The 22,124-nt window shown below is 41.3% G+C and overlaps 1 protein-coding gene across 6 annotated transcripts in view; it reads left to right on the forward strand.

The window, feature by feature from the left end:
• The window catches only part of SNCAIP (synuclein alpha interacting protein), a 155,759-nt gene that overhangs the window by 30,203 nt on the left and 103,432 nt on the right, over positions 1–22,124 (forward strand). The window contains exon 1 of one of the 6 annotated variants that reach the window (XM_002925659.4): positions 9,217–9,462. The exons of the other annotated variants lie outside the window; for them this stretch is intronic. The gene's annotated coding sequence lies outside the window, so the exon portion shown is untranslated. Of the gene's footprint in view, positions 1–9,216; positions 9,463–22,124 lie in introns of those variants that run through there. 6 annotated transcript variants of the gene reach the window in all.

Genomic DNA, 22,124 nt, shown 5'->3' on the forward strand with positions numbered 1-22,124 from the left:
CTAGAACAGAAGTCTGGGAACTAGCCCTGAATGTTAGACCCCTGAACATGGGTTGCTTTCCTTTCCAAGTCTGTCTTCAGCAGCAGAGAGAAAAGATGAATGGGGATGGAAAATAGATGTGTGTCACTGAGTGGGAGGTTAATTATATTAATTTCAGACTCAACCCAGCTTGAAGACCATATAATAATCTATAAAAAATGGAATGCCAACAAGGAGCCAAAGTATGATCACCTTTTTCTTTCTGAGAGCACAATATGTTAGAGTCATCAGGAGCTCATAAATTGCCCTTACAAGCCGTTTAGAAAAGGACACTGTATGAAGCCTACTTAGAATTGGAAACTGGGAAGATTCTTTTCCCTATTGCATCTGAGGTATTTTTTCCATGTGTTGAGTTTCATTTTGGTCGTTCAGTGGAGAACACGGGAATTCTGCTGGGCTTCTCCAGCGTGTGATGGATGAGGAGGGGTCAAGATGCAATTGAGTTATTTTAAATACTGAAGAGCCAAATGTAAATCGTCCTCTGCAGTGCCATTTCCTCCTTGTATATGTGAATACAGGGATCCATCATGTTTCCCCCTCATTTGCACTAAGTTACCTGGTGAGAATTACATGGTAGATGAGAATGGGAATGAGCAGAAGGAGTGATGAAACATTCTGTTTTCTTCCAACACTGACCTCTCCCTTCCCTCACTTAGGAAGCTTTGGATCTTTCTTTCCTCAGTAAGTTCTAAGAATCACTGGGCAACAGACCAGTGAGGACTGTTGACGTCTCGAAGCAGAGGAATGGTTTTCAAAATATTTATAGCACTCCTGAAAGTAACCCGGAATGTCGGGTGATCGGCCCTGAAAGTGTTCAACTCTGTCCATGGCACGTATTATCTTCAATATTTACTCTTTCTTTGTCCTACAAACATGACTTCGATGACCCCCTTTGTTAAAACATAGGAACATCGAACATTTCATTAGTCCAAAGAAACGCATGCTCCTACGATACCATGGCAATCTTGAAGGAAGTTTTACTGCCTCGTCACCTGTGTCTAGACAAATTTATTAGGCACTTGCTGATGGTGAGTAATACCTGTTTATTAAGCTGATTTTCAGACTGCTTAGAGGAGAGCTTCCATAAATTAGCTTTAGTACCTTCGAGCTTAAGCTTAAACAAAGATTAGGCATTCATAAATTGAACCAAGTGATCATGGTCTAAGATGGAAGAAAAATGTTTTTTAATGCATTTCTGGCCTGCCACCCCTCCCTTTCTTTCAACCCCAGGAGCCTGCTTTACCATAAGGAAGGACATAGTTAAAGTTACAATCTCTAGTGCCAGAAATTTCTACTTTATGTCTTGGCTAACCAGTGAGGATAATCAGCACCTTGTCTCTCTTCAAACTGACAGGGTACATTTTTGAAGTGTTGAAAGAGAGGTATACAGAGCTTGTAGGTTGAGCAGTCTCAACTCCTTGGCCTCAGCGGAGATTTTGAAACTTCGGTTGTTTTCGGTTGTCAGGGTAACGCACTGTGGTCAATTAAATGAATCGGGCTACTTGACTCATTGGTATTTTCTAGCTACTACAGAAGAATCAGAAGTGTGTACCCTGAAATATAAAAATCGACCTCATTCATGGCAGTGTTCATCCTGTTGGGTTTCATGGTACCTTTTCTAAAAGAAACAATCCGTTTCCCAGTTTGGTAAGCCTGTCAGCTGTTTACTATGTTAAAAAGGCAAACCCTGTGAAGACTCAGATTTTATCTTTTGGAAATGAAACCCAATCTCAGGTTTTAAATGAACTCTGCTTGAACTCTGTACTCTCACAAGTGCAATGACCCTTCCAATTTTCTTTGCACTTTTATGTGGAAAACAGTAGGATTGCATATGCCTCTTGTCACTTTGAAATTCTGCTGCCTTCAGGACCTCTCCAGAAGAGCAGTAACAATCTTTGTCTCTCCAGGTCCTGTGGGAAACCAAGCGCTTTGGGCGGGGCCCACCGTTTGAAAGCCAGCCCTACTATCTTGGAAATGCCAGATAGGAAGAGATACGTGGTGGTGTGGTGGGAATAGCCAGCACTTAAATCAACAATACCCCATCCTGAATTTCCAGAGTCCTTTGTCTCTCATAAATTCACTTCTTGATTATGTCATAACATCAAAAGTTAAAGGAGTTTGACATAAACTTGAAGACAGTTTCTCTACAAAATTTAGATAAAACACACTTTTTGTCTCCAAGCCACCTCTCTCTCTCGGGGAGTGGAACGCACTTCTGTGGATGGAGATGCATGGGAGGTTTGGGGGTTTAGCTGTGTGTTCTCACACTGCTCTGGCTGTCAATGTTAAAACACCCAAAGTTAGCATTTTTTGGTTTTTCCTCCTCTTCTACTCCTCGGGAGTTGATCCACTCTTGTCTGGTTGCCCAAGTACTTACATCAGAGCTGGGTGGTTTGGGGGATGGAACCAGCCCTGCCGTGTTCCCTCCCAGTGGGACTCCCTGCTCCCAGCACATAGGTCCTTACGTAGTGTCCACAGGGATGCCAACTGCGGGCTTCCGGGGCCTCCAACAAGCCGAGATCTGGCATCTCTTTACCACCATTCAGATTGTTGGATATGGATTTGGATGCTAAAGAAAAGGCAGGATCATTTCAATCCACTCGCAGCTGCCAGTCCTAATTGAAGCCTACGGAGTGCCCAGTGGAGTGCAAGTATTTGCAGATGGGGTCTCATTTATCCTCTGGATCGTCCTCGGGGAGACTCGGATGGCCGCTATCCCCAATTTACGGGTGAGCCGCCAAGGCTTATAGGGAAGTCATGGAACTTGCCCCTAGTTACTCCTCAGGTAAGTGGAGTCAGTCCTGGCTTTAGAGCCCAGGCGCTTCACGCTGCCATGTGTCCTCCCAACTGTGTCTTTCACTCGCCGGTATGTAAATGGATTCCACAGTGTTAGCTCCCTCACTCTGTCACTTGTTTTCATGGCAACAGGATGACAGCAGGCCCTGCTCTTTTTCCAGTGGCAGAATGTTTAAGATACGTTGTTCTTAGAGATGGTTCATGAGTGATTTTTGCAACGGATATGTGAAACTCTATCTCCATATTTGCCTCGAGTAAGAAACAAAATAGACCCTCTTCTCTTCCTTCCTCTTACACTTGTGATTACACTTGAATGGTGAGAGATGCCATGACAGATGGCATCTTAAAATAGTGTTAGCAAATATGTTCAGGAGTTAAAATTATAGAAGTTGTTCATACCAACCAGATTTGCCAGTGACACAGTAAAAACTGAATTTTTAATGTGGAAAGCCACTTGGGCACTTAGCTCTCAAGCTCAGTCAACCAAGTGTTATTTTCTGCTTGCTTCTTAGTTGTAGAGAGCACAGTATTTGCTTAGAGAACTAAATTCTTGCCAAAGAGTCATTTTCTTGAGTTCCTCTTGATGTCCCCTCCCCTCTATCATTAGAGAAGGAACACATTTTTACAAATTCAATAATTGGAACTGGGGACTGTTGAAATGAGTGCAAAGTTCAGTTACAGGATATTTGAAAGATCAGGAGTTTGGCTTTTATATGGAAGCAGTTATTTTATCTGATGTAAGGAAATGTTAATACTTCCATCTTGCTTTAGTCGACCACTGAGAGTGTTGTCTAAATGAGCTCTGCGCGGACGTTGTTAATGGATGCTGCGCGGTTGTTTGGTTCCTCCTGGGTAGGTAGTGAGGGCTTGGGAGAGGCCAAGCATGCCTCGTTCTTGATGACAAGATTTCTTTCTCATCCCCGGTTCTGCTGACATTTTGGGACAGATCACTAGCCGTCGTGGGGCTGTCCTCCTACCTTGTAGGGTATTTACAACATCTCGGGCCTCTGCGCGCTGGATGCCGGCAGCACCTTCCTCCCAGTTGTGACCATCAGAAATGCTTAGACAATGCCTGGCATCCTGTAGGGACACAAATGACTCCAGATTGAGAACCATTGTTTTTTGGTTCTCCACATGAGAAACCACAAGTAGGGATCAAAATATCCACTCTTCAGATGGCCAAGCTGAGGTGGAGAACATGCCTAACATCTAAGGCCAAGATGGAGTTGTGTTGTCCAGCTGTCGTCTTACCAAGCCTTCCATGACCACTCTGTGGAGAAGCAGCACAACTCTGATGACCGACACCATCCCCCTCACCCTGCTGTACTCATCTTTCTAGCCCCTTCCTCAATCTAAAGTTATATATTTAATTCTGAGTTACCTTTTCCCCCATCAAAATGTAACCTACACAAGAGCAGAAAATTAGTGTTCTGTTCAGGACTGTCACCCCAGAGAACAGTGCAATGGCTGGCTCCTAATTTGCAATCCATGACTAATTATTGGCTAAATGAGTCGATTACTTAGAGACACTTGCTGCAAAAATATAACGAGTCATGGTATTAAAGACCACAAATACAGCTTAAAAGAAATTGTGGAGAGAATTTTTAATGGGGAAGCATGGCTTCAAGTATGACTATTCTACCTAATGGTTTTATAATTAATTATTCCATAATTGAGACTTGAGTTTTTCCTTCATTTGGTGTAATTAGTTTTACTAGAGTCTATTTTTCATGTCAAGAAAACAATGGCTTTGGACAAGAGAAAGCTTTGAGCGGTAAGGGAGTGAGAGAAAGTCTAGATGATGCATGAAGTGGGAAGACACTAGGAAAATACCAACATTTCTTATACAACCAATCTTTGAAAATGGATCAGTAAGGAGAAGGCAGTTAGGTGGTTTCACTGGAAGGAGTAAAAAGACAAATACAATATTCCTTTGAACGCTTGTTTTGTCATCACTGAACGTAATAACCAAAGTTTGGAAACGAAAGCAAATAATTTCTCCACTGAGAGTTTAAAATTTTCATTCCTTATTTTCAAAACTTGTCTTGTTTCGTACTTACTTTTTCAGCTCCGTAAGTGTAACCGAACTGCAAAATACCCTTACACTCAGCCTTTTGAATTAAAATAGTTACCTTTAATAGGAAATCTGCATTTCATCATAAAGATGGAACACAAAATCCTGGGCTTAGTTATAAGGCCCCGAGATGAGTGGGCGAAAATGCTCCAAGGTTAGCAAAGAGTAAGATATGCGTTCGAACAAATGTGTTTTAGCCTTGAAAATCATGGACACGTGTCCTGGCAAGGTGAAGAATGCAGCCCCTTTGGGCTGTGCCCCGAACACCACTGAAATTTTATATAACAAGAATGACTAACCTGGCTCTGGGCAGAGGCCAGAATTCACCAGTATCCTCTACAATGGGGGCTGTGATAATTTATCTTTCCAAAAGTGTTAATATCAAATTCATTGTTGTTGATCAGAGTGCTCTCAGGTGTTCCGTAATTATGCCTCTTTAGTTTTTTCAAAGAACCCACTGTTTCTCACTTTCAAACAAAGAGGATAGAATTATTAAGAATGCTAGATTTGTTTTGTTTTTGTCCTTCCTCCGTATCTGCTTCCTGAGACGTGTGAAGCCCTGAAGAGTCCAGGAGGACGGCCCTAGGGCTGTGGATTAGGCACCTGCTTGTTTCCTCTTCCTTTATTTGCAGAGACTTGGAGAGGAGTTGACCCACCCGGTCTCGCACAATGTGTTACTGACAGATCCATCACGCCTGACCTCTCTTGCTCTCTGTCCAGTGTTATTCCCATCCTCCACTTACGGTATCATGTGACCGTGGCTTATCCCTCATGGATTATAACGTTGCTCAACCCCTGGAGTCAGGATTTTTGGTAGAGTTTTGTAATGATAGTAGGATGAGTGGAGGTGATGGGGAGCAAAGAAACGAGAGAGCTGTCATTCCCTTAAATTCTGATAGCAGAACATTTTAGGAGCATGTGCGCTCAACAGACGTGCTATGTTTCTGTTCAGTAGAAACTATCATAATGGGTGATACAGGAGATACATAGATGGATGTGATCTGGCCCTGCCCTCCAGGAAAGCATGCCTTCTAATGATTTTCTTCCTGGAGTCCATCCAGGGTAGCCCATCATCACAGACCTTTCTGGAAGTGCTAGAGATTCAAGAAAATCATGCCCCATGTGACTTTTGGAGACCCAACAGAATTACACCAAATGGTTTGGCTAGTAGCATTTTTGTAGGTCTTTAAAATTCAACCTCTAAGAGACTTTTTTTAAAACTCAGAAATGCATTTCATTTATCCCATGATTGGGTCTGTGTGGCTTTTTATTTTCTAAGTACATTAACATCACTAAATGAGGTTAAAAGTAGGATTCCAGTGTTAGAGATGAGGGAATTGGGCTTGTCTCAAATAGCTGATGATTTTTCCAAAACTGAAACGAAACTTCCTCTTTTCTCTCTGTTCAAGTAGAAGGCAATTTGACCAGTAAGCACACTATATCCTGTCCCCTGTAGAGCATAGATTCATGGGCTAATACGGTTTAAGAGCTATAAAATTATTAGAAATGACCTAGACAGCTAAATCAGTAGCCACTTAAATACACGTCTTCTTTCTTGCTATGAATAATAGGACTCTCACATTCTTTCCTAATAACTTACTGGAATTTGGGTAAATTAAAGGAGGGTTGATATGATCTATTTGTAGGCCTTCCGACATGTCCTGTCCATGGTAGTATAAAGCCAAGAAGTCCATTTTAAAACCTTTTAGTAGCCACACATCAAGTAATCATTTTATTGACTGCTGAGGTATTTGAACTGTGGGGTTGTAAGTGAAACTAATGATACGGATATAATTATGGATATAATGAAAGCACTTGTCAATGGATTGTGTAGGGTTTTTTTTTTTTTCAATCACATTAACTATATTACCAAATAATTAGAACAGAGTTTGAGGCAAGCTTTCCAGGAATGATTCCCAGATGTGAGCAAGCTCATTTTTATCATTAGATTGGAGATAACGTTTTAATGCAGCTAGGGGAAAAGAAGAAAAGTACTCCAGTAGAACCTTCAAGAAGCCGGGTGTTATTTAACTTTCTTCATTTTACCCACAAATTATTTGAAAAGATAGACTATGAATTCTTTGTCATCCGTAATATATTACAGCTTTCTGGAAGGTCTGTGTGAGAAATGCTTTCTCAAGCTTGCTGGGATGAAGTGGCAATCATAGCATCTCGACCGCAAAGAACATCTGTTTACCAGCTCTGCTTTCTTTGCCTGGTTGTAGGAGTGCTTGAGGGAATGATTTCTTTTTTGTGTCTTGACAGGCTTCTGTGCTCAAGGCCAGACTGTGAAGATAACAGTAGTGTGTGTGTGTGTGTGTGTGTGTGTGTGTGTGTGTACGTGTGTGTGCATACGTACAGAGCATACCAAAATCAGAGGCGTGGCCACATAAGAATAGTCACCATTTCAGTAGATAAGTGGGAAGTCCTTGGTACTTTCACACAAGAGTAGGTACCCTCAATTTGGAAAAAAAAATTATTAATTTTCCTTTGTCTCCTCTCTAAGTTCTCAATTTCTAGACACGTGTTACATTTTTAACTAAAACAACACACTCACAGTGGCACCTTGGAATAATGAACACCCTATTCAGGCAGTTCTGTTTGTGTCTTATTTGTAGAATATTGCGAAAAGACAAAGTATCTTATGCTTTTTTGGCCTGAAATTGAACTTTGAAGTTCTTGAAGGGAGGGAAAAGTTGAATTTGGGAAACATTCACCCTCATTTTCTCTCTGATGCCATTTTTTATTCAAAAAAATAAAAAATAAAAGTGTTTCCCTTCCTATTTCTCCTTTCTTCCCAGCCTTTGAATATTCAATATTACCACATGTAATGAGCAAACCAAATCATAGCTCATTTGTTTTTACCTCTTCAATCAAAAGTGATTGTCCATACGTAATGTCCTGCAAATGTTAACCTTTGATTATATGTGCATTTTGTTAAGTTTCTGAGATTCCCTCCTTTACATCAAATTCCAAGGGACATATAGCTGTCATTCAAAATATTTTAACAATTGGGATACAATTAAAAATGTTTAAATTTCTATGTATTTTATATGTTGCTTAAAGAAACGTGAAACATGGAAACCACTATTTACAAAGTTTATTCATTCATATTAAGATATCTTTGTTCGTTAAAGAAAAGAAAGGTATATAAACCCGGCTCTCACTTTCTGGGACATTAGTCTAGGGAATTATGGTTGTTCATTACCTTGATGTTCCTGAGTAAGTGGTGTGGTAAGCCCTCAGTGTGTCCATCCTCAAGTACAGTTACAAGGTGAGCTGTCCTAAGAGGAAAACGTTCACTGAAGAAACAACTAATTATAAAAATAGCCTTCAAGAGCCGTGTCAAGTTAATGTCTCTTTTCATCAGTTTTGGGCTGATTATAAGATGCTTACAACAGTTTAACGCAAAAAATGCAATGCTAAAAATATAATGCACATACAATCCATATAACAAAGCACATTGATTGCACATTTATTTATTTACTTATTTATTTGTAAAGATTTCATTTTTTTTAAGTAATGTCTACACCCGATGTGGGGCTCGAACTTACAACCCTGAGATCAAGAGTCACGCTCTACCAACTGAGTCAGCCAGGCACCCCTCTACATATTCTTTAATTCAAAGAAATTGATGTCGGACAATAGCATGAGGATGTCCATGGACATAAATCTGGTGATAGATGAGGACCCATCAGAGTTATACCAATGAACAGTTTAAAATGAGAGAACTGAAATGGATGAGGACTTAAGTTAGATGTTTCATATGAGAATGATTTTGGAATCAAGGGATAAGAGGAACTTGGGAAAATTAATGACATTTTTGAGAATCCTTTGCATACAGTTCTAGTTTAGGCAGAACTGTTGTGTAATTTTGTCAGAAAAGAAAAATTTTAGGGGCGCCCAGGTAGCTCATCCGGTTGGACATCTAACTCCTGATCTCAGCTCAAGGTCTTGATCCTCAGGGTCGTAGGTTCAAGCCCCACATTGGGCTCTTAAAAAAAAGAAAAGAAAATTTTTGTCCTGAAATAGCAACCCTTGATTCAATCTTTACTCCAGTTCATAGCCCCAGTAACAGATTAAACTGTATTCCTTATGATATAATTTTAATGAATTTATAACCCAGCATGGGTTTTTTTCACTATTTCTCTGAAAAAGTGGATTGGCCTTTTCCTGTTACCAATTTTCCTCTAAAAATGAAAACCTCCTGCATAAAGCCACTGCTCTGAGTTATCCATCACCAGTAATCATGACTAGAATGTGCCCTAGCTGACCCCTGCCTTTAAAACCCTAATTATTTCTTTGTCTCTTCTCAGAATATTAATTTAGCACAGTGATTCTCAGCTCTGGTCATACTTTAAAAATACTTGAGGAGTCTTTTAAGATCCTGATGGCCTGGCTGCTGTCCCAGAACATTTAAATCCGAACCGCTGCGGGCTGGTGCTTGAGGTGAACTCTTTTGAAAACCTCCCATCAGATGCCAGTGAGACCACCGAGAGGACATCAAAACGGTATTAAAACTTCCAACAATTAGCTGTACAACCAAAGAAAAGGTATGATAAGATTTTTTCCCCCTTCATATCTTTTTTCATACATTGAAACCTTCTAAGGATTCCCCTGCTATTCCAAGTCAAATTTGAAAAAGTAATGAGAGCCTATTAGGTCTTTTTTGACCAGGAAGAGAAATATTCTTAAGCAAGGGAACTCACTTCTGAATTTTGAAAACTATTTCTTTAGCTTGTCTTCTCTCCTGTGTTTGCTTTCTCTGGAGAAAGCATAACATTCATGCTCGTGTTTCTGAGAGACTGAGGACCCCCCCCCAAGGCAGGACCTCTGCAGACACCTCACACCTCACCCTTTCTCGTCTCCTCTCCCCCTCCATCCCATCATGCAATGCCCTCTAGCCACGAGAGCGTATTCTGTTTCCTACATCTGTGGCGCTTCCTTCATCCAGCCGTAATGCTTCTGATGGAACTCTTCTCTGCCCATGACTGTCTTGCCCATCGGCCTATCCCAGCCCTCCCGGCCAGCCTGTGGAACACCTCCCAACTTCTTAAGCCCTTTCCATCCCCCTTAGCCGAATGTTTTCCAGAAAGATCAACTGCATTCTATTCTTCCCTACACAGAGTTTCCAATTTGCTCCTACTAGTGAAACAGTAAGTTCTTCATTAGGAAATGACAGAGAAGGATGTAATGGGGGCGGGGCGGGAGAATCTCAGAGCTGCATTCACCTGCGTCAAGATGCATTTTCTTGGTCATGTTGTATTTCTGCATTTAGAGCAAGTAAAGAATGGAAGTGTCTGAATCCAGGAGTCTATCCCAGCTGAAAGACTTGTAAATACGTAAATAAGTTGGCTGATTTATATGTTTTAGAGGAAAAAGATATCAGAGGTAATTGTGTAAGTTCCCTTCCAATATGGAAGATAATTTCTTTTTTAATTCAGTTCCAACTAACAGATTTTTTAAAAAATTGGGATGCCATAATTTTTTCATACTATTATTTTACTTCAGTGTACACTAAGTGGGTCTGATAGTTTAGATTTGTGCCTTCCTTTCATGCCCAAAGAATAATGCTTTACAGAGGGTTTATAAGGTTTAGAGTTTAGCTTGAATCATTGTTGATGATTAGGAAGGTCTTATAAATCATCTTTCTGTGTTTGAGCTCAGATTCTGACTCACAGCTCATCACTGACTGATCTTAATTTCACGAGTTTTGGGCAACAAAATATTACCCATGTTGTTTTCGTTTTTTTGTACTTCTGTGTGTCCCAAAGCCTGGAGATCACAATATGTCCATTGGGGTTAGGAGACAGGTCTCTAACTGCTCTGTGACAAAAAGGTGGACCCCAGAGGGGAATGTGGAGTGAGGGAAGGTATGAGATGAGCTCTCCCACAGTGAAGTAGAGAGAATAGATTGAGTGATACCAAAGGATTTCTTGAGGCTTAACAGAAGCCAGAACACCAGAGATCATGTAATAGCTAAGACATTCAGTATTTATTCTTGCTTCTAGTGTTGAGTGCTGTTTACTTTCTTTAATCCCCAAGAGCCTTGTTGGACACATTAACTATGGATCTACCACATCACTTACAGCGACCCAGGTCTTATTTTACTCTATCCGTGCTCTAGCTCCAACATTTTCCCATTGACTCGGCATATTTACTTTTGCATTTTCTTGCATATAAAGTGTTACTCTTTTTCCTGTTTTGTTACCCTGCCTAAATTCTGTTTTGTGATCTCTTCTCTACTCGTTTCATGTCTTCTTTCCCCCCACTAGTCCATGTGCTTTTTGATTCCAGAGGTTAATTAAGAATGTGAATCAATTAAAGACATATTATTTCTTCTGTATGGTTTTGCACTCAGCATAACCGGTAAGCAGCTTTTTATGTTTCCCATTTAATGTCATTAGGACCCAGACAGGCCTGAACAAAGGGCACTAATCAGCAGTATGCAACATCTTCTGTGTTTGGACCCAGCTGTAACTGGGATGTTTGTACTGACCGCATCGAGAAAGGCTGGCTGCTTAGCAAACTTGGCCAACCCTAGCTCGAACCAAGAGAGTTTGTATACAGTAGGTTGGCTGAGTACCAGAAGACCAGATGATTGCCATGCTCAGACAGAAGGGTCTGTCAGTGAGGATGACCTCTTGTTTTCCCAAAAAGCAAGACACTGAGGTCTCACCCACTGATACCCTTTCAGAGGCAGGCCACTTCTGATTCATCTAATGGCTGTGTTGGAAGCAACAAGGTTTACGAACGATTGGCAGAGCGCAATTTTCAAAATCTTCGATGCTCATCGTTTGCTAATGATGTTTTCAAAATCATATGAAATCAGCACATTTTGTATTTTCTGTGGAAGTCCCTTGTTATCTTGTCTGTCCTCCTCTTATCAGTTTTTACCCAGACCCTCCCAGAAAAATGAGCCCTTGTATATCACTTCTACCTTGTCATCAAAGATGGCACCACTGCTTGTATCAAAATCTCAAAGGTCTTTACAAAGTTTCCAGGTTTTTTCTAAAAACTGTAAGTTTTTATTAAGCCTTCTTTTAAAAATGTCCAAGGTTGAATAGTTTCTTTTAAAATATTGGAGTTTCTACTGGGCTTTCTTTTAATAGGGTTAAAATCTACTTTTTTTGGCTAAGTTGTCTTCTCTGATTACTGAGTTTTCTACTCCTCTTCCTGAAGGACAAATTACAAATATGGGATTACAGCAGTTTTTTGATTTGCAAGATTCTGTTGTACAATAAAGAGAAACCTTTCTTCATGGTTCTCTATGGAGGTGGAAAAATAGTTCCTCACCACAAAAGAGGTTTTTGGAGGTTTTTTTAAAAATATTTTTAACCTCTTTAAAATTTCAGATAGCTTTAAAAAATTTAGTTATTTGACATTAATACATTGTAATATAAACAATATACACTATTATTTTTAGGTAAGATTTGACCTCGTGGAATCCTATTCTAATGAAAGATGAAAGTTGGAAAGTAGATATTATTTATGCTGGTTTATGATATCCAAGTCTGAAAGCAAAGTTTCAGAGATTCATTTTACACCTAAAACAACTTTGGAGATTTCATAGTCGTGGGAAATATCACAAAGATACATACTTTCATCTTGTAAAAGAGAAGTACTAGAAATAATTCGTTTTGTTTGAAATGCTACTATTGTAAAAGTTCATGGGAAGAGCTGTGTAGCAAGCATAGCCTCTTAGCCTTCCCGATGTTGTAACTGTATAGACAAATTGTTTTTAATATAAATATTTCTGAATTTTATGCTCTCATGGGAAGTCCCTGGATATTTGTCAATTCCCCCACTTTCCATAGTTTTAATAGACATTATTTTTTAGAACAGTTTTAGATTGACAGCAAAATCAAGAGGAGGGTACAGAGACTTCCCAAATACTTGTTGCCCCCACAGGCATGGACTCCCCCCTTATTAACATCCCCCACCAGAGGGATACACTTGGTACAATTGGTGACCCTACATTTGCATATAATTAGTACCCAAAATCCTTAGTTTACGTTAGGCTTCACTTTTGGTGTTGTACAGTTTATGGGTTTTGACAAGTATATATACCCACCCTTTCAGTGTCATACAGACTAGTTTTCCTGCCCTGTAAATTCTCTGTGTTCTGCCTATTCCTTCCTCCCTCCATGTAGCTTTCTCTTGCCCACTGAAAACCTTGTGGGAAAAAAAAATCAAGCTTTTTAATCCTCACAGATAGAAGACAAGAAGAAAAATCACTGCGGGCAGATGACAGAACGTAAGAAGACTTAGAGTTCCTTGAAAAGAGGGTATTAGTCCATCCTTCCAACAAATATTTCCTTCTGTTATCTCCATGCAAATGAGTTACAGGCTACTCAAAATCACCGCGCTTTACGAATAAATATATGGTTAACTATAGCTGATACGCCGTGGCTCCAATGGAGCCATTGATTAGAACCATAGACTGTTGGGAACTTTCTCGAGAACAGTTCTTGAATCACCAGCCGATTCCAGGGACTCGATCCTAGTGGACACAGAAGCCCATCTCCATGGGCGTCCTTCAATACACATCAACAAAGATGCCTCGCCTCGACTCTGCTTCTAGCTCTTTTTATTACTGTGATCAGTTGTATTGCCCTAGATGTTTTCCGAAGTTATTTTTCTTGTATACTGGGGTAGTAATTAGCATCCGTAGAATCTTAGAGCTGGAAGGAATGAACAGTTACGTGTAACAGGGTGGATGAATTTTCCAAACATTACGTTGAGCAAAAGAAGCAATAATACTGTGGGATTCCACTTATGGAAAGTTAACAAGGCCACCCACCTGATTGTGCCAGAATTCAGGAGAGCGGTTACCTAGGGTCGGGGGAGGGGACAATGACCGAAATGGGGCAAGGAAAGAGTTTCCATTTGTGCAGGCTCATTAACCTTACAATTAGGATGTGTGTACTTTACAACCAAAAGCTTAAAATAATCCTAATAATCATGAGACAGAATCTGGGGCGGGTGGGTGGGGGGGGGGGGTGGTTAGAAATAGCTGCTGTAGTTAAAGCAGGGATAGTACGGGGGACTCAAACGGGGGGCACATGAGGGTGAGCTGAGCCAGGGGGAAAATCACTGGTGTGACCTCCCCACCCCATTGTAGAACTGAGGGCAGGAGGGTTCCCCCAGAGACCTTCAGTCGACCAGGTTACACAGCTTCTTGCTGACAGCGTTTATTAACTCATTCAAGGCATATATCGGACACGGACCATGCCCCAGGAAGGGGCTGGGATGCTGGGATATGTTGGGAACCAGACTGACCCGGCCAGACCCTGTGCCCTCACGGAATTTAGAATTCAGGGTTTCCAGCTGATTCCACTGCATGGCCTGGCCCACCCAAGTAGACATTTGAGTTCGCACTTCCTTGAGTCACATTCGTTTTCCTACTTCAGAAAACGGGACATTCCCTTTTCCTAAGGCTCAGACTAGAATTTCCTTCCCACTGGTACTCATGTTGCATGTTTCACGGTGTTCGAGGAAGAATGTTTTGAGAAATCAAGGGCAGTCCACTGTTCCTTGCAAGAGACACTGGTCTTCCACAGCAGCTGTGCTGAGAGCAGAGAGAACCCTTGCCCAGGCCTCCGGGCTTGCCCACTGGAGTCACCATCACTTCTGGGTGGGTAAATTCAACTCCCATTGCTTGGCTCCCAGGCTCTGTCATTTGAGCAGGCTCTCATCTGCATGTCAATGAGGCTTCAAGCCCCGTGGAAAGAATTAACTGGTCTGGGATGTTGATGTAACTTTTCAGCAAAGGGAATTGGAAGGAAAGTTGCCCTTACTGCGCTGATTGTCTTGGAGCAGATAGAGAGTGAAGTAATCATGTTAATATTATGTGACTCGGGTTATATGATATTTTCAATGATCAGCCTAGTAGGAGTTTAAGCATGAGCAAAAACACAAACTAATCAAAAACAGTAAATGAAACATCCCTTTTAAAGCAGATCAACTGGCCCTTTATTTATTTTTATACTTTTTTATTCAGATTAAAGCCCAGGACAAATTCAGATTTCCTTTGGTTTATGAGCCGTGTTTTCTATTTGTTTTAAACCAACAATATTAATTTCCAGTTGTATTTCTTTTCCTTTAGGACTAATTAAAGAAAACATGTTTGTTTTTCTAGGCATCACTCCCAAATCTTCAAATGCCAGGATATAAATTCTGGTTTTATGTTCCAAAAGAATGTTTAGGTTTTGAGATCATATAATCTTTAGTAGAATAAAAGTTTGTGGTGTGAGCGGGTGCATATGTTCTTTGTTCCTAAGTTTCGCCTCATACCATAGACATTTCTAGAAAGGTAAGCAAATTCCGTGCAAGGACTGTTCCTGTTCATTCGCCACAGGTTATTAAAATAAACACACAACAAATTCAATTTAGATTTAAAACTGTGTTTCAGAGGCCACACGTTTTATAGGTAAGATGTCTATATTCTCTCGTGTGTGTTAATGTCCTTCACGTAGAAGATGACTTCCTCCAAAAATTCTCGAGAGCGCTTGATTTTCAAGTTGATTCAAACTGCAAGACGGTAATAGAAGGTCTTTCATGATCTTCCTTCCGAGACAAGTTGGAGCAAGTCTGTGCCAATAATGGTATACAGCGAACCCCCTTTCTCTAATGTGATTAGGTTGTCCTCCCCGTGCACAAGGCCAAAATTATGTCTAGTGAAAGTGACCCTTGAATGCCCATTAAATTGCCCATGAAATCCACCTTCCCATAAGCCCGGCGCTTTGTTTGAGCATCAGATGAGGTACAAACAAGCTCTAGGAAAAAGTAACCCTTGAAAGGCACCCCGCATGGTAAGATCCCCATGCCATGAAACGCATGGGAACCAAGTCAGTGGGTGGGACAGCTCATTTCCTGTCTTAACTCCCTTGTTCATTATCAGGCCTAGACTCATGGAAAGGAACAGAGAGTGGAATTTCCTACCCTAGTCCGTTTCTTTGCTTTCTTCCCCCGTATCTCTGTGGAGGTGAATTTAAGCTCCGTGCCTCCACGTGGTGACTGTAAAGCCCCGGTAGGGCTTTTCTGTGCATAACACCTTAACGGCCACGTTACTTGTCAACACTTGAAAAGAACACACGTAATGAGAGATTTCAATGGTCCGGACCTCAGCACTGCTACTAGATAGCGTTTGATTATGGTTTCGGATAACTGCTTTTGAAGGTAGGTGGCATTTATGCACGTTTGACTATAGACAGATTGTATTTAACACTTTGCGAAAGTGTATTTTGGCAACAGTAGAACGTTGTACAAGTTGGCTTCCTTTTCAAAAGGTCATTACACAGTTTATATGGCTAACGTTAAAGAAGTTCTTTTCGATCGGACTGAAGTAATTGGGCATATTTTACCTGAAATGTTATTCATACACACAGGCTTCCTCACGTTACCAATAAGGGCTTTTCTAGTTTGACTAACTCTTGGAAGATCCAAGGTTTTTCTCCTGCTGCTCAGGGTTCAAAGGTCCTTCCCTCCTCAGAGTTTGGTGAAGTTGGGGTAAGCTTTGCAGCGAACTTGGGAACCCCCTCCCCCATCGCCCCTTTCTTCCCCACACCCACATATCCTGTGGGTGTACATACTTCCTCTTCTACATGCAGGACATTAACACAAGCGAGACAGTATCGACCCCTGCATCTGTCACCAAGCCCAGGCCTGTTGGCACCACCCTGACCGTGCGTTCTGAGTGTGGCCCTGGCGTGGCATCAGACAAGCCACGGGAGCATGGGGCCCAACTCCCCGGTTCCTGCTTCACTGACCACAGTGTCCACCCTTCCACACTGGCAGCCTGGTCTCCACTGAGCCACTTGTCTGATCTTACTGAACATCAATCAGCTCGTGGTACTCTCCCACTTGAAACCGCTCCCTGGCTTCGCTCCACTTCAGAGGAAATTCCAGACCCCTTTGTGTGGGCCCCATGGCCCTGCATGCTCACACCTCTGCCCGCCTCTCCAGCTCCATCCCCTCAGACTCCTTTGTTCCCACTGTCCTCCACGCTGGCCTTCTTGCTGTATCTCCTTGAAGGTCACTGTCATCTCAGGCCCTTTGTCCTCTCAGTTCCCTCTGCTTCTAATGGTCTTCCCCATGTGTTGTGTGGCTTGATGTGTTTTGTCATGCAGAAAGAGGCCTTTCTCAACCCACCAGAATTAAAAGAGCCCATCCTTCCCACAGTCACCTTCAGCCCCTGGGGTTTTTGTTTTGTTTTTTGTTTTTGTTTGTTTTTTGTGTTTTTTTATTGCATTCATCCAAACCTGAAAAGATTTTAGGTCTACTTATTTACTTGTTTATTGTATGATTAATCTGTCCCATACCGTAGCCACTAGCCGCATGTATGAAATGTATGAAATTGAAATGAAATAAAATTTAAAATTAAGTTTCTCAATTGCACTAGGCTCCACAGGCACCATACCAGAAAATGCTGATAAAGAACATTCCCATCATTACAGAAAGTTCTTTTGGGTGGCGCTGCATTGAAATAGGAGTTCCTTGAGGGTGCTAAGCTACGTGGCTTCTTCACTGCTGAATGCCCAATGGCTGGGTCCCATCCGTGGTGCTCAGTAGATAAGAGTGGAGGGAAGGAAAGGGAGGGTGGGGGGAAGGGGAAGGTGAGGGGAGAGCCTTATATTTCTTAGGGAGAGAGATCTTCATGTCTCCAATCCTCCATAGCCCTAAATTGGCTTAAATTTCAGGATTAAAATAATTAAAATGTATTTCTTAAGGAGGAATATTTAACCATCATAATGGAATCCTTTTTAATACCCCTCTGTTGATCATGTCTCCCCTACTCTCCTTAGAGCCTCACTTTGGGGACTCCAACCTACAAATAAAGATGTGACTTCCGGGAAAAAAGCATATTTTTTCCTGGTCTCCTTTCAGCACAATAAACCATTTTCCTCCCTTTATCTCCAGGATGTTGGCACAATTTTTTTTTTCTCTTACTAGGGCTCCAATTCCCAAAAGTCAGGAATCTGGAATGTGTGTACCTGCAGGTTATTTGTGTAATTTTTCTGAATTTACCTTTTTGACAGGGTATGGACTTGCCACCCTCAGTGTCATGCAGGACTAGGGGGACTGGGTACTGTAACTGAGTGCTGACTCAAAGCGGCACCTTTCCTCTGGCTCGCTTCGGAGCTAAGACACTTATAAATTGTTGCTGTGAACTTTTGAACTCAGAGAAACTTCTGGATATAAGTAAGAAGAAGTAAGATAATCCAGGGCTAAGAATTTGTGTCTTCCCTGTAACAAATCACATCTAGGAAAAAGTAAGTTTGATCCTTGGCTTTTTAAGATTTTCTTATAATTTAATGTTTTAAACCTTATCCAAAACCTTTAAATATACTTCATGGAAGGTTTTTAAAATATATCTTAACATACAATTGTCTAGATAGGAAGTCGTTCCATAAAGTAGACATGAAAATTATTTTCACATAAGGAGGGGTTCAAAAACAATAATTTTTGTGATTTTTGCTCTAAGACAGAGAAATCATTTAAGAACACAATTTACTAAATCATGTTCTGAAGCCTACATAACCAGAAATTTATTAGATTTGAACTGTCATAATAACGTCAGAACTTTTATATGTTTGAGCAAGTTTCATGTCGAAGGTTCCGTTGCCCTGAGAAACAACATGAGATGTTGAGATGTTGAATAAAACAAAAACACTTTGCAAATCTACTGTGCCTTTCTTTCTCCAGAAAACCTAATGAATTAGTGAATACTTTTATTTAATGAGATCTTACAAGAGCAATATAATAGCTATTAGTGGAAAGTTGTATTAATTTTATTTTTATTGGAAACGGTAAAGCATAAAATGTCTTTAAAAGCTGGGTGATAAGCATGCTGAATCTGTAGGCTTAGAGATAAAGAGTTGGTCTCTGACATGCGTTACTGGCCACAAAAAATAATCCCTTCAGCTTCTCAAGAGGAGGGGCGTCTCACGCTGCAAGGATCCCATGTATGGAACATGGCTACAGCTTCGAGAACCTGCTGGATTCTAAGACCCTCTTTATGCAGACAGGGTGGATTAGTTGCACTTGCGGTGGGGCTCTTTCCTCCCGAAGTGGGGAAACACTGTTCCAAGGGGCACCTGTAAGCACTTTCTCAGGGTTCTTTTTGGATTTTACCGTTTTGATGTCAGAATTGCTTTTGGCTCACTGAGCCCTGAATATTTACACAGCCAGCCTCTCTGCTCAGAAGCATATCCCACAACAGGCAAATATGTAAGAATGCTTGGAAGTGTTTCACAGGTCCCTAGCAGCACCTGTTGAACAGAATGCCTGGAACCATCTTGGACCCGTGCATCTTCTGTCTTCTAGAAACAACATTTCAGTTTCTTTCTTACAGGGGCTAGTAACGAACAGGGTTGTATTAGCGACTGAACTGAAAACTCCTCTGGTTTCCACCAGCTCCAGCATCCTGCACCAAAGATATTGGCTCCTTAGCCTACCGTGGAATAATCTTAGGCTCTTGTTCCATGTGGATTGTAATCCTTTCTCCTTTGGTTACTTGCTCTGTGAACTAATGACTGTCGCTTCATGTCTGTTTTCCTGCCTCTAAAATGGGGATACTTCCACCAGCTTTGCCAAGCTGTTCTAAGCCTTAGAAGTCAGGCATGTAAAGGGTCCGGCATGTGATTAATTGCTCAGAAAACAGAACTGTCTCTTTAGCTTCGTGAAATTCATTAGCTGGAACTCTTCTTGGAGAAGAGAACTCTGTTTTTGGATTGCATTCATGTAGCACTTAACTTTTATTTTTGTAATGTCTCCAAGTATGCTCTATGAAAAAAAAAAAAGTACTATTATTTGTACCAGAGTTCCTCATTATCTGAGAGTAGTCGGGGAGTCGAATAAAAGACCTCTTCAAGTGAAGTCACTAAACACTGGAACATGTCTTCCTAGTAAATAGTAAAACAAACAAAATTAATGAGATTTAGCTTAAAACTTTGAATGAATTGGCAGTCAAGTCTTTCGACAATGCGTTCATGTAACATGACATCCATCGTTTTGTGTTTGGCTTTGCAGTGTGTAACAATGATCATTTTTACAAAAAGGGAGAGAGAGAGTCCTTGGGCTTCACCAACTGGCCCACGGCTTCCCTTTATCATTTGGTAGCTCATTCTCCTGTGAAACATCTATTAGACCACCTTCCTTGCTGACTGTTTCTGAAATTACTAACTGCTTCCGCTTCCCTGGTGACCTGATGTATATTTCAAAGAGTTACTCAGCATCCTTGTTTCTGATTTCAAGAATGCTGCATCTTTTGTAAGCTTTGCAACTTTACCTCCAATTCATTTACATTGTGTCTGTTTTGCACTGAGGGAGGGTTTAAAACCTCCCATAGCCAGTGCAGGATCAACTTCGAAAGATGTTGACTTAATGAATATAGAGCTTTGTTACTTCCAAGCAGGGGAGGGACATTTGAGCTGGGGCACAGGGCGGGGGGGGGGGGGGGGNGGCAGGGGAGAGTTTGTAAAAACAGTCAATTCATGAATACGTTCATGTTATGATGATGTTTGTATCACTGCACACCCTGGAAACGGTGGGAGGTTGGATAACCAGGCCTCCCTGTGTAGAATGACTGTCATGCCCTGAGGAAGAAGAGCTGTATCACTGACCTAAAGGTCCCCAGCAAGATCTTTTTCAGCATGTTTGCTCATGCTGGCCCCTGGCTTTTCCAGAACGGCTTTTCCATCAGTATCATTTGATCTGCTTCCGCATAATCAGTTCCTAATGACAGCCCAGATGTAGAAAAAGGGGGAAAGATCTGTCTTGCTTTCTTAGCCCTGTATCAGCACAATCAACTTTTAACCATCTATAAAACTAGCCAGTAGTGATTTTTAAAAAAATGACCCTTGTAGTCTACTGCTGGAGGATAGATGCAGTTTGGGGACAACTAAGAATAGACGAGAATGTGTGAGTGTTCTGAATTCCAGCTGCAGAGTCCTGATTTCAAATCATCACTGACCTTGATGCACTGAGTAATTTTACTTATCACTGGAGGTACTAGACTGAGAATAAAAATAAAAACAGTTACAACTAACATCTATTCAGCACTATTCTAAGGACTTTGCCTGCATGATCTCATTCAGTCTTCACAATATCCCCAAAGGTCAAATGTGCTTATATTACAGATGAAGACACTGAGTCCCCATCACTTAAAAGCCTGTGAACATTGGGTGATGAAGTAGAAATCTAGCAAGAGTATGGCGTGAATATGGATGTTGTTACCCACGGAGGTATAAAGGTATACCAGTATGGATCACCACTGTAGGGTGGTGGTGTTGGAAATTCAGGAACCTGGTGTTTTCTGATCCCAGAAATGGAGCAAATGGAAAGAGTAATGGTAGAGAGCCAGGTTTTTCCTTTGTTAAGCTCAGCAACAATCTGGTGAGCCAAAGACTCAGTTACTGTGTTTAACAAGTAAAGCAGAGGTCCAACTGAGGCTGAACAGAGCATGAACCATACTCAGTGGCCTTGGCAATGCCTCCCTCCTTTAACAATGGTATAGCAAACACATGCAAATGAATTAGGTCATGTGGCTACACATGCTCCAGCTAGCTGCACCTTGCGGGGAGAGAGTTTGAGAAGTTCAACAAGGGTTTGAGACCCAGACAAAAGACATGTCCAAGAGGGAAGGAATCTATTTTAAAAACATTGTGTTTCCAGGTACCATGGCTTCTGTTGTTAGTTTCACTGGCTTGGTTGCAAAGAACGTCAGTTATCCAATTAGTCCCTTGTCCATGCTGTCTTGCCTCTTCTACCAGATGGAATTGGTTCCTGCAAGAGTCTTTGGTCCAGAAGTGACAGAGCTCTTCCTGAGACCCTGTGAAAGGTGGCTGAGATTGATCAGGACCCTCGTGATTGAAATTAGCTCCCTTTGCCGTCCCTCACCTGGAAGAGTTAGGCCCAGGTAAAGGGAAAGTGGGTTTAGAACTAGAAGGAAACACGGGCACTGAAACTGAGAATCCGAACATGACTTAGGTACAGAAGGAAAAGGAAGAAAGAAAACAAAACCCCGATTTTTCGTAACACCTAGTACAGTACTGGAAACTGATGAGGAGTTAAGAAATGTTGCTTGATTAATTTAAGACGGTTTGAAGCTGAAATTTTTCATAAAAAAATACTACATAAAATGTATCTAAAAAAGTAAGCCTCTATATTGAACTTCTTACTCAGGTATTGATGCAGATGTGAGACTTCTGAT

This window comes from Ailuropoda melanoleuca, chromosome 3 (genome assembly GCF_002007445.2).
Source record: "Ailuropoda melanoleuca isolate Jingjing chromosome 3, ASM200744v2, whole genome shotgun sequence".
NCBI classification, from domain to species: domain Eukaryota; kingdom Metazoa; phylum Chordata; class Mammalia; order Carnivora; family Ursidae; genus Ailuropoda; species Ailuropoda melanoleuca.